This window comes from Rhodamnia argentea, chromosome 3, assembly GCF_020921035.1.
Source record: "Rhodamnia argentea isolate NSW1041297 chromosome 3, ASM2092103v1, whole genome shotgun sequence".
NCBI lineage: Eukaryota > Viridiplantae > Streptophyta > Magnoliopsida > Myrtales > Myrtaceae > Rhodamnia > Rhodamnia argentea.
The window spans coordinates 15,647,143-15,656,040 of NC_063152.1; the positions used below are offsets into that span (position 1 = coordinate 15,647,143).

Genomic DNA, 8,898 nt, shown 5'->3' on the forward strand with positions numbered 1-8,898 from the left:
TCGTTCTCGCTATCCGGTACTATATCATCTCTCGCCTCCAGCTCATCCTCGTCAAGCTCAGTGGCGCATTCCGCATCCGATGGCTTTACAACCTCCCATCTTCTCCCGGTACCATGACATTAGGGAATACCGAATCTCCTGGGCGTAACACTCATGGCTGAGGCGGGTGGTCTGAAAAACAACGAACCCATGACGGGGTGAGATAAAATCTCAAGTAAGCTAGCCCCTAATCCTAGATTAGGGCTCTAGTGCCTCCAGACACATTTTTCAAGTGAACAATTTCCAATAATTCTTCTTTCTTCCCAAAAATTCCACAATTTAATTCTAGAAAATTCCATTCTTTCTCCGAAAATTCTCACACCTTCTCCAATATTCTACGTTACTCCCGTTTCGGCGTTCCACGCCTCGGTCTAACAATAAAATATTCTACGTGCTCCCGGGGCCCCTTTTTAGCACAACAGGCCATAATATAAATGTCCACCTTACTCCAAAAATTTCCACGTTACCCTGAAAATATTCCACGGCATTCCGAAAATATTCCACGTTACTCCGGAAGTATTTCACATTGCTCCAGAATATTCCACGTTACTCCGGAAATATTCCACGTTACACCAGAATATTCCACGTTACTCCAGAAATATTCCACGTTACTCCACCGCCATCAAGTAAGTTCATAACATTGAGCCTCGGACCTTTATGGAACACGGCTCTATATATATACCAGGGTCTCGGACACATAGGAATACGACCCACGGATCTCGGTCTCGGACACATAGGAACACGACCCGGATCAAGTCTCGGACAATTAGTCGAACACGACTCACTTTGGTCTCGGACGACTTAATTGAACACGACTTTCTTACTTTCTCGGTCTCGGACAATCAGACGAATACGGCTCACTTTGGCCTCGGACGACTTGATTGAATACGACCCTCACATTTCCTCGGTCTCGGACAATCAGACGAATACGGCTCACTTTGGCCTCGAACGACTTGATTGAATACGACCCTCACATTTCCTCGGTCTCGAGACAATCGGACGAATACGGCTCACTTTGGCCTCGCACGACTTGATTGAATACGACCCTCACATTTCCTCGGTCTCGGGACAATCGAGACGAATACGGCTCACTTTGGCCTCGAACGACTTGATTGAATACGACCATCACATTTCCTCAGAATCGTTCGGGATCACGTGATTCACTCACGTTAGAGAATTAATAATTCGGGATCACCCGATCAATTTATGCTACCATAGTATCCAATCCACGCCATGCGACCATATTATGCTAACGTAGCAATTTATAAATCACGTGCCATTAAAATTATACTAACGTGGAAATTTATCACGGCCAAACAATAATAATTTTCTAACATATAATTAATTTACAACCATAGTACTATACTATAATAATGTCACATTTAATAAGCACCGTGGCATAACGACTTTATGTCACATAAAAGTAACCCTAGTTAATATATTAACTAACCATGGTTCAAAAATTAACTAGAGTCAAATACTAACCTAACCTTGGTTAAACAATAGCATAAAGTAACTCTAGTTAGGGCATAAAGTAACCATAGTTACACTTTGACCACTATTATCTTCTTGACTTTACTATTCATGCAAGAACAAGCTTTCTCTCTCCTCCAAATATTCATTCTCGGCCAAGGCATAAAAATGGCCAAAAACAACCAATTTTTCACCCAAATCTACCAAATCTCAAGTCCATTAGCATCCTAGATACCTAATATAAGGTTAGGGACCAACTTACCACTATTTTAGCAAGTTTTCCGGCAAGAAACCAAGAAAAATTTTGACCCTAATCCGGCGGCTCCGGCAACTCCTCTTGACCGGCTTTAACCCACGGAAATCCGGCGACTCCGAGTAGCTCACGGCGGTAGTCGAGCTCCGGCGGTTCAAGGCGACACCGGTGGTTGTTTGAAGAATTTTCGATGAGGGAGAGAATGAGCAAGGGTGAGTTTGGCCAAGAGAGGGAGTGACCTAGAGAGAGAAAGGGTTCTTGAAAAATGAAGAAGAAGAAAGCCAAAATAATTAATATAGGTTAAAATAATTATTGGGTGAGATATTTTGGTGTCTTGAAAGTCAAGAGGGACAAATTGGTGATTTTCTCCACCAAAAATAGTCAAAATTCGGCCAAGGGGTAAAATGACCAAAATACCATTCGTTCCAAGTTAAAAATGGGGTATTTTTCGAGGGTAAATGGGTCCTTTCCCATATCCAGTCCAAATCTATTTTTCCTGAACCTCTTTGGGGCGAACCGCGAAGGAATTGCACCCAGGATGAGGAAACGTCCAAAATTTTTATTTTTATTTTGAAACCCCGGAAGGTCCGACCTGCCGAATTACAGGATGTCACATGTATGGTCACACTAAAGGAGCTCCTGGACAGCCATGTGCTAAGTCTATTGTCCCTCTAGTGGGAGGCTTAGTAGATGCTATTGTTACCAATACTTCCCACCCCCAAAGCAATTGGCAGCAAGTTAGGAGAAAGAAGGGTGGCCCTAGCTCTAACACCGAATCCCCATCCACCCGGGAAGCGGTTGTGACCTCTTCCCCTGTTCTTGAAGACAACGATGGTCTGGTGATCACTAATCGTATGCCCTCTCCCCCTGTGTATCTAGAGGTGCAGCTGCCCCCTTTTAACCCAGAACCTCTTGTGGCCTCCTCCTCTTTTCTTGAAGGCAATGGAAGCCTAGTGAATTCTCGTAAACAGCAGCCCCCTGAAACTACTTGCTCTCCTAGGATCTCTCCAGTTCACTCCTCGACTCGAGATAATGATGGTGAGAACGCAAGCCTTATTGGAAGTGAAGGCGAGGTTGAGCCAACCACCCTCCCCCCACCTTACACAAGGTCAAAGGCAATGGTCTACGATCCTTCTTCTGAGCCACAAACAAACAAAGCCCCGGTCCCTACTGAAATTGTGCTACCTTCGTTGGTGAGGACATGAGCCCTTCTCCGTCTTAGATCGCTCCTAAGTCTAAGAAGAAGCGGAGCAAGAAAAAGTGGTAGTCCTCTCTCCCTATCCTATTTGTATATATGCTTTTTGGTGTGTGGAATATTAGGGGCCTAGTTGCTCCCCTTAAACAAGCGTAAGTCCACTCTTTAGTTAGATCTAATCATCTTTCCCGCATTGGTATCTTGGATACCAAAGTATCACAGGACCTTTTTGTGGATATTTCCTCTACTATACTTCCGGGTTGGCAGTGGTCCTCTAATTACGCCTATTCTCCTCGTGGCCGAATTGGGGTTGGTTGGAACCCCATGGAGATTGCCCCGGAAGTTTTATATGTGTCAGCTCAAATTATTCATTGCCGACTATGTATGCTGGCCTTGAACAAGTCTTGCGTATTTTCAGTCGTATATGGAGAGCACACTTTTGTTGCTAGGCGTTCTCTTTGGGCGGACCTTGTTCTTTCCAGTTCTGAATTTTTGGAAATGCCGTGGGCGGTGGCTGGTGATTTTAATGCCATCCGGGACTAGTCAAATAGAATTGGCAGCTCTAATGCTTGGATCCCCGCCTTTGATGAATTTGGTGAGTGTCTTTCGCAGGCGGGACTTGATGACTTGAGATATGTCGGCCACCGCTACACTTGGTCCACCTCCTCTCGTACGTCTCGCAAACAAAGGAAGATAGACCGAGTGCATACTAACGACCATTGGAGCATGGCTTTCTCCTTCTCTAAAGCTTCTTTTCTAGCACTAGGGATTTCTGATCACTCACCTATGGTTATTAAAATTGTGGCGCCTTCTTCTTCAAGGAAGCCATTTAAGTTCTTTAACTATTGGATGACGCACCCATCCTTTAAGGACATTGTTCGTCAAGTGTGGGAGACTTCGGTTGTGGGATCTCCTATGTTTGTCCTTTGTAATAAGCTAAAGCTCCTTAAGCTACGCCTTGAGCAATTGAACCGGCAATCCTTCTATGACATCTCTAGCCGTCTTGCTCGGGCTAGGTCGGCCCTTACACTCACCTAGGATGCCCTTGAATTGGACCCTAGCAACATCATGCTCGCGGACCGAGAGAAGCTGCAACTTCGGGTATTCTCGAAACTAAGGCTCCAAGAGGAATCCTTTTATAAATAGAAATCAAGAATTCGTTGGCTCCAGGAGGGGGATCAGAACACTAAATACTTCCATCACTTCGTCAACAAACGACACCTCCGCAACCGAATTCTCTCGGTTACGGATTCAGCTGGGATTTCTATCACCGAACCGAACCTTGTTAAGGATCAAATTGTAGCTCATTTCACTGATCTACTTAATGGGAGTTCTATCTCTACCCGGCCCGATGCGGTCATGATTCGGGAATATATAGCTCAGCCATTGGATGACGATCAAACCCAACTTTTTTCTTGGCAAGTCACGGACTTGGAGATCCGTAATACCTTATTCGCTCTAGCACAAGGTAAGGCCCCTGGACCGATGGCTTCAATGTTGATTTCTTTAAAGCTGCTTGGGAGTTTATTGGTCCCTCGGTCACTTTGGCTATTAGGAATTTTTTGAAACTGGCTCTTTACTCAAGGAGATCAACACAACTATTCTCACTTTGGTCCCAAAAATTCCTAATGCTTCGGCCATGACAGACTTTCGGCCAATAGCTTGCTGCAACACCATTTATAAGTGCATTACTAAGATACTAGCCAATCGGATTGCTATGGTTTTGCCATCTATAATAAGCGCCCCATAGACGGCCTTTGTTAAGGGAAGGAGGATTAGTGATAACATCATGATAGCCCAAGAGCTCTTTGCTGGATTTCATCATGAGCCCTACCTTCCTAAGTGTGCTATCAAAGTGGATTTCCAAAAGGCGTATGATACGATTGATTGGGGTTTTTTGGAGATGGTCTTACATGCCTTTGGCTTCCCGGTGAGCTTCATTAAGCTTGTTATGGTCTGTGTTTCTTCACCTAGATTCTCGGTGGCTATAAATGGTGAGCTCCACGGATTCTTTCCAAGTTCTAGAGGCATTAGACAAGGGGATCCTATTTCTCCGTACTTATTTGCTTTGGTGATGGAAGTATTATCCGGTATTCTCTACTCTAAGACTCATATTTCGGGGTTTAAGTTCTTTTGGAGGTGCAAACTTACTCGCCTTTCCCACCTTTTCTTCCCCGATGACGTCCTCCTATTTGCCGAGGCGAATGTACCCTTCATTGCTTTGCTCAAGGAAGGCCTTGACCTATTTTCCGCGTGGTCGGGACTCGGATCGAATGCCAATAAAAGTGAAGTTTTCCTTTCGGGGGGCCCGCGGGAGGGTCATGCTCACATTCTGCAGATTCTCCGGTTTCAAGTAGGTACCCTCCCTTTCCGATATCTTGGAGTTCCTGTCATTGCATCCAGACTTAGTAAGGCCGATTGGAACGCCCTAGACATGTCCATCACGGCTAGAGCTTGCTTTTGGTCTCAGAGGTTTCTATCATTTGATGGTCGTTTACAACTCATAAAATCGGTCTTACATGAGATCCATAGCTATTGGGCTACTGTTTTTACCCTACCTTTGTTGGTATTATCGCGGATTGAGCTTATCTTGAGACAATTCCTTTGGAAGGGACCAGACTTGGGAACGGGAGGGGCTAAGGTCTCTTGGGCTATAATTTGTCTCCCTAAGGAGGAAGGGGGACTAGGTATTCGTAGATTAGTGGATTGCAATAAGGCGATGATGCTCAAGCACATATGGCTCTTATTCACCGACAAAGAATCATTGTGGTGCAAGTGGATCCACTCTACATTCCTCAAGCGCAAAAACTTCTGGGTTGTCTCAAAGCCCACCATTTGCTCTTGGTCTTGGAAGAAGATCCTGGACCTCCGCTTGGAGGTTCAGCAGAATTTCCTCCGGAGGATTGGGAACGGCCTGTCCATTTCATTCTGGTTTGATTTGTGGCATCCTAGAGGACCGCTTTACAAGCTATTTTCGGATTGGGATATCTACATCTCCCGCATACCGCGTGACACTTCGGTCCGGGCTTTATTCTCTTCGGAATGGAGCCATTCCGCCGTGTTATCCTCATTCGCTACTTGGTCCGGACCTTCTCCTACTCTCTCGGATGCGAGGGAAGATTAGTTTATTTGGCAAGGGCATTCTTCGGGAACTTTTTTGGTTTCCTCAGCTTGGGAGTTTTTTAGACCTAAGGGACGGCAAGCCCCGTGGTATCGATTTATCCGGGATCGTTCTATCTCCCCTAAACATGGATTCCTCCTCCGGATTATTACACTCAACCGGCTCTCCCGACACGGGTTTGCTCCTAAATTACCGAAGAATCACGGAAGGTATCTGTGCCTTCTGTCATCTTACACCGGACTCTATTAACCATTTGTTCTTTAGCTGCCCCACTACGGCTTCTCTAGCATTATTTTGGGCCACCAAGTGCGATTTACCGTGGCAAAATAGACCTTGGCGAGACTTTATTCCTTGGGCTATGCATTTTCTAGGTGGGCACTCCTTTTCGCACCGTGTAGCTAGGTTCTCTCTGGGTGCATTATGCCACTTGATTTAGATGGTGAGGAATGACATCCTCTTTAGAAATAAGACTCTTTTTGTGCCGGCTCTCATCAAAGACCTTCGTAAAGTGGTCGGGGATAAAGCTCTCTCCCTACATCGCATTGAAGACAATATTCGCAATAGGCGGGTGCGGTATAATTGGGGCATCTCCGAGGCCATCTTTGCGGACCGCTCCGACGTTCCTTAGGACTCGGTTTTCTGCTTTGCTTTTGTTTTCTCCTTGCTGTTTAGCGTTGCTCTCTACTAGTTGGCGCTATTTGGCTGGTTTTCTTTTAGTTTTTGCGCTCCACATACAGCTTGTATTTTGCATTGCCGCTACACCTTTGTACCCCCTAGGACACACTCAAGTGTCATAGTGGGTTCGAGGTTTTTGTGTTCGGCTTCATCCTTGTAATTAGTGCTTTTGACATATCAATATATACTTACCTTACCCAAAAAAATAAATAAATAAATAAAGCGAGGCCAATTGTTACTTCAACCTACTAATCATCTCTTGGCATGCATCGCCATCTTGAGATCGGGCATATGTTCCATACATAGATCCAAAGTGTTCGACTCGGGACTTAATTCCACCATCTAATCTCGACAAAGCTTCACTTTGCTCTCATATCACAGGGCACACAATGGTATTACAAACTATCTAAAAGGCTTAATATTGATTGGTTCATGAAACAATATAAATGTCATTTGTCATGCCATTTCGCCATTTGGCCTCAGCTTGTCACATACCATCTGGGGAACCCCTCAACAGTCACATATACAAGTACGAGACTCGAGTATAGGGGCGAAAACATTTTCTCCCTTGAAGGATTCATTTCTCTCGACTTTATCCTCAATTTCTCTCCCCAGAAATTTTCTCATTTAGTAGCCAAGCATTCGCAACGTAGTATGAGTATTTTTCGCAATTATGCGCACATAATTATTGCATACCAAACACCTTTTCTATGCATATTTATTTACCACTCATCAATAAAATACGAGACCTTATGTATTTCAGCGAATTATAAATTTTAATTTTTAATTTTGTAGTGACTCCTATATTTACACTTCTGGATATGTTACTTAGAAAATTAGGCTTGTGTACCACGTACCTTTGATAGAAAAGTACGACAGCGCGTGGAGCACAGCGTGAAAAACCACACGCACTTCTTCTGCCCGTGGGATTTGCCTTGCACGTGCCTACGGTCTTGTTCAACTTCTGTCCGAGTTGTTCGACCCAGTTTCTACCCGATCTCGACCCGTCACAGATCCGGTGTTAAAACACAGCAAATCCGGTGTTAAAACAAAGCAAATCCGACCCCTTTAAAGCACAACTAAACCGCTATTTTGATATTAAAAATAATCACAAAATCGTAATTGAATCCTTTAATTCAAATAATGTCTCTGATTTATCGAGAGACCAACAACCAAAAGCTTGTGAATAACTCCATAGCCAGGGAATAAGAAATTGCCAATTGCCGTAGTTGACCAGGCAAAACATTGAGATTTTCATGTACTCTTGGAGCCACCACTTGACAATCTAAAACAATCATGGCCACCACGCAACCAATCGAAGCTTTTAGATTTTCCCACAATTTTATGCTACGCAAAGTTAACAATCATCACCATAATTGGTAAACTCAAGAAGCTTAAATCCAGTCAATCCATCCTTTGCTAGGAAATCCATGCAAATTATATGCCACTTTTATCATCATTAGGGATCACACATGATATAGTCCGAACTCTAGTGCTCAAACACATCAATAGCACGCCTAGAATTAACTCAAAATTTCGGAAAACTCAAAATATATATATACATATCAAGCAGATTACAGATTATGTCCCACGACAAAAATTAGCATTAGAAAAGTGATGCCGACATAGGGTTATTCCGTAAATTATCTAATAATTAAGTTAAAGCATGAAACGAACTTGTGATTGTAGCTGCAATCCTTAATGAACACATGACCATCCGAGCAAAAACTGATTGGGACAAGAATCGAGCTTCTTCTCTTAGGCCCCTTGAGGAAATTCTGTGAGTAGAAAAGCAGTAAATGGCACATGCATTGTCCGTTAGAGCGCACGGAATCACTTAAAGCCATTTTATGTAATGCTAGATGTTTAACTACATCCTCTTATCACAAGCTAGAATTCTACTCATCGTTAGTAATAATCGCACAAGTATCTATACTATGATTGTGAAATGTTTCGACATCTTGTGACAAAATAATTAACTGTTGCTGACATCACACACAAGCAGGAGAGGATTTTATTGTGATAGAATCAGTACCAATGATGTCACATCCAGATCTTTATCATTCCAACACCTAAACACCTCAAAAGCTCCCAAATAGAAGATCTCAATCTGAGTTCAGTAAGTGAACCTATTAAATTCCA

The 8,898-nt window shown here is 43.7% G+C and overlaps 1 protein-coding gene across 1 annotated transcript in view; it reads right to left on the reverse strand.

Annotated features, from left to right (window-relative positions):
• The window catches only part of LOC115732668 (disease resistance protein RUN1-like), a 525,447-nt gene that overhangs the window by 174,535 nt on the left and 342,014 nt on the right, over nt 1–8,898 (reverse strand). The window lies entirely within an intron of this gene.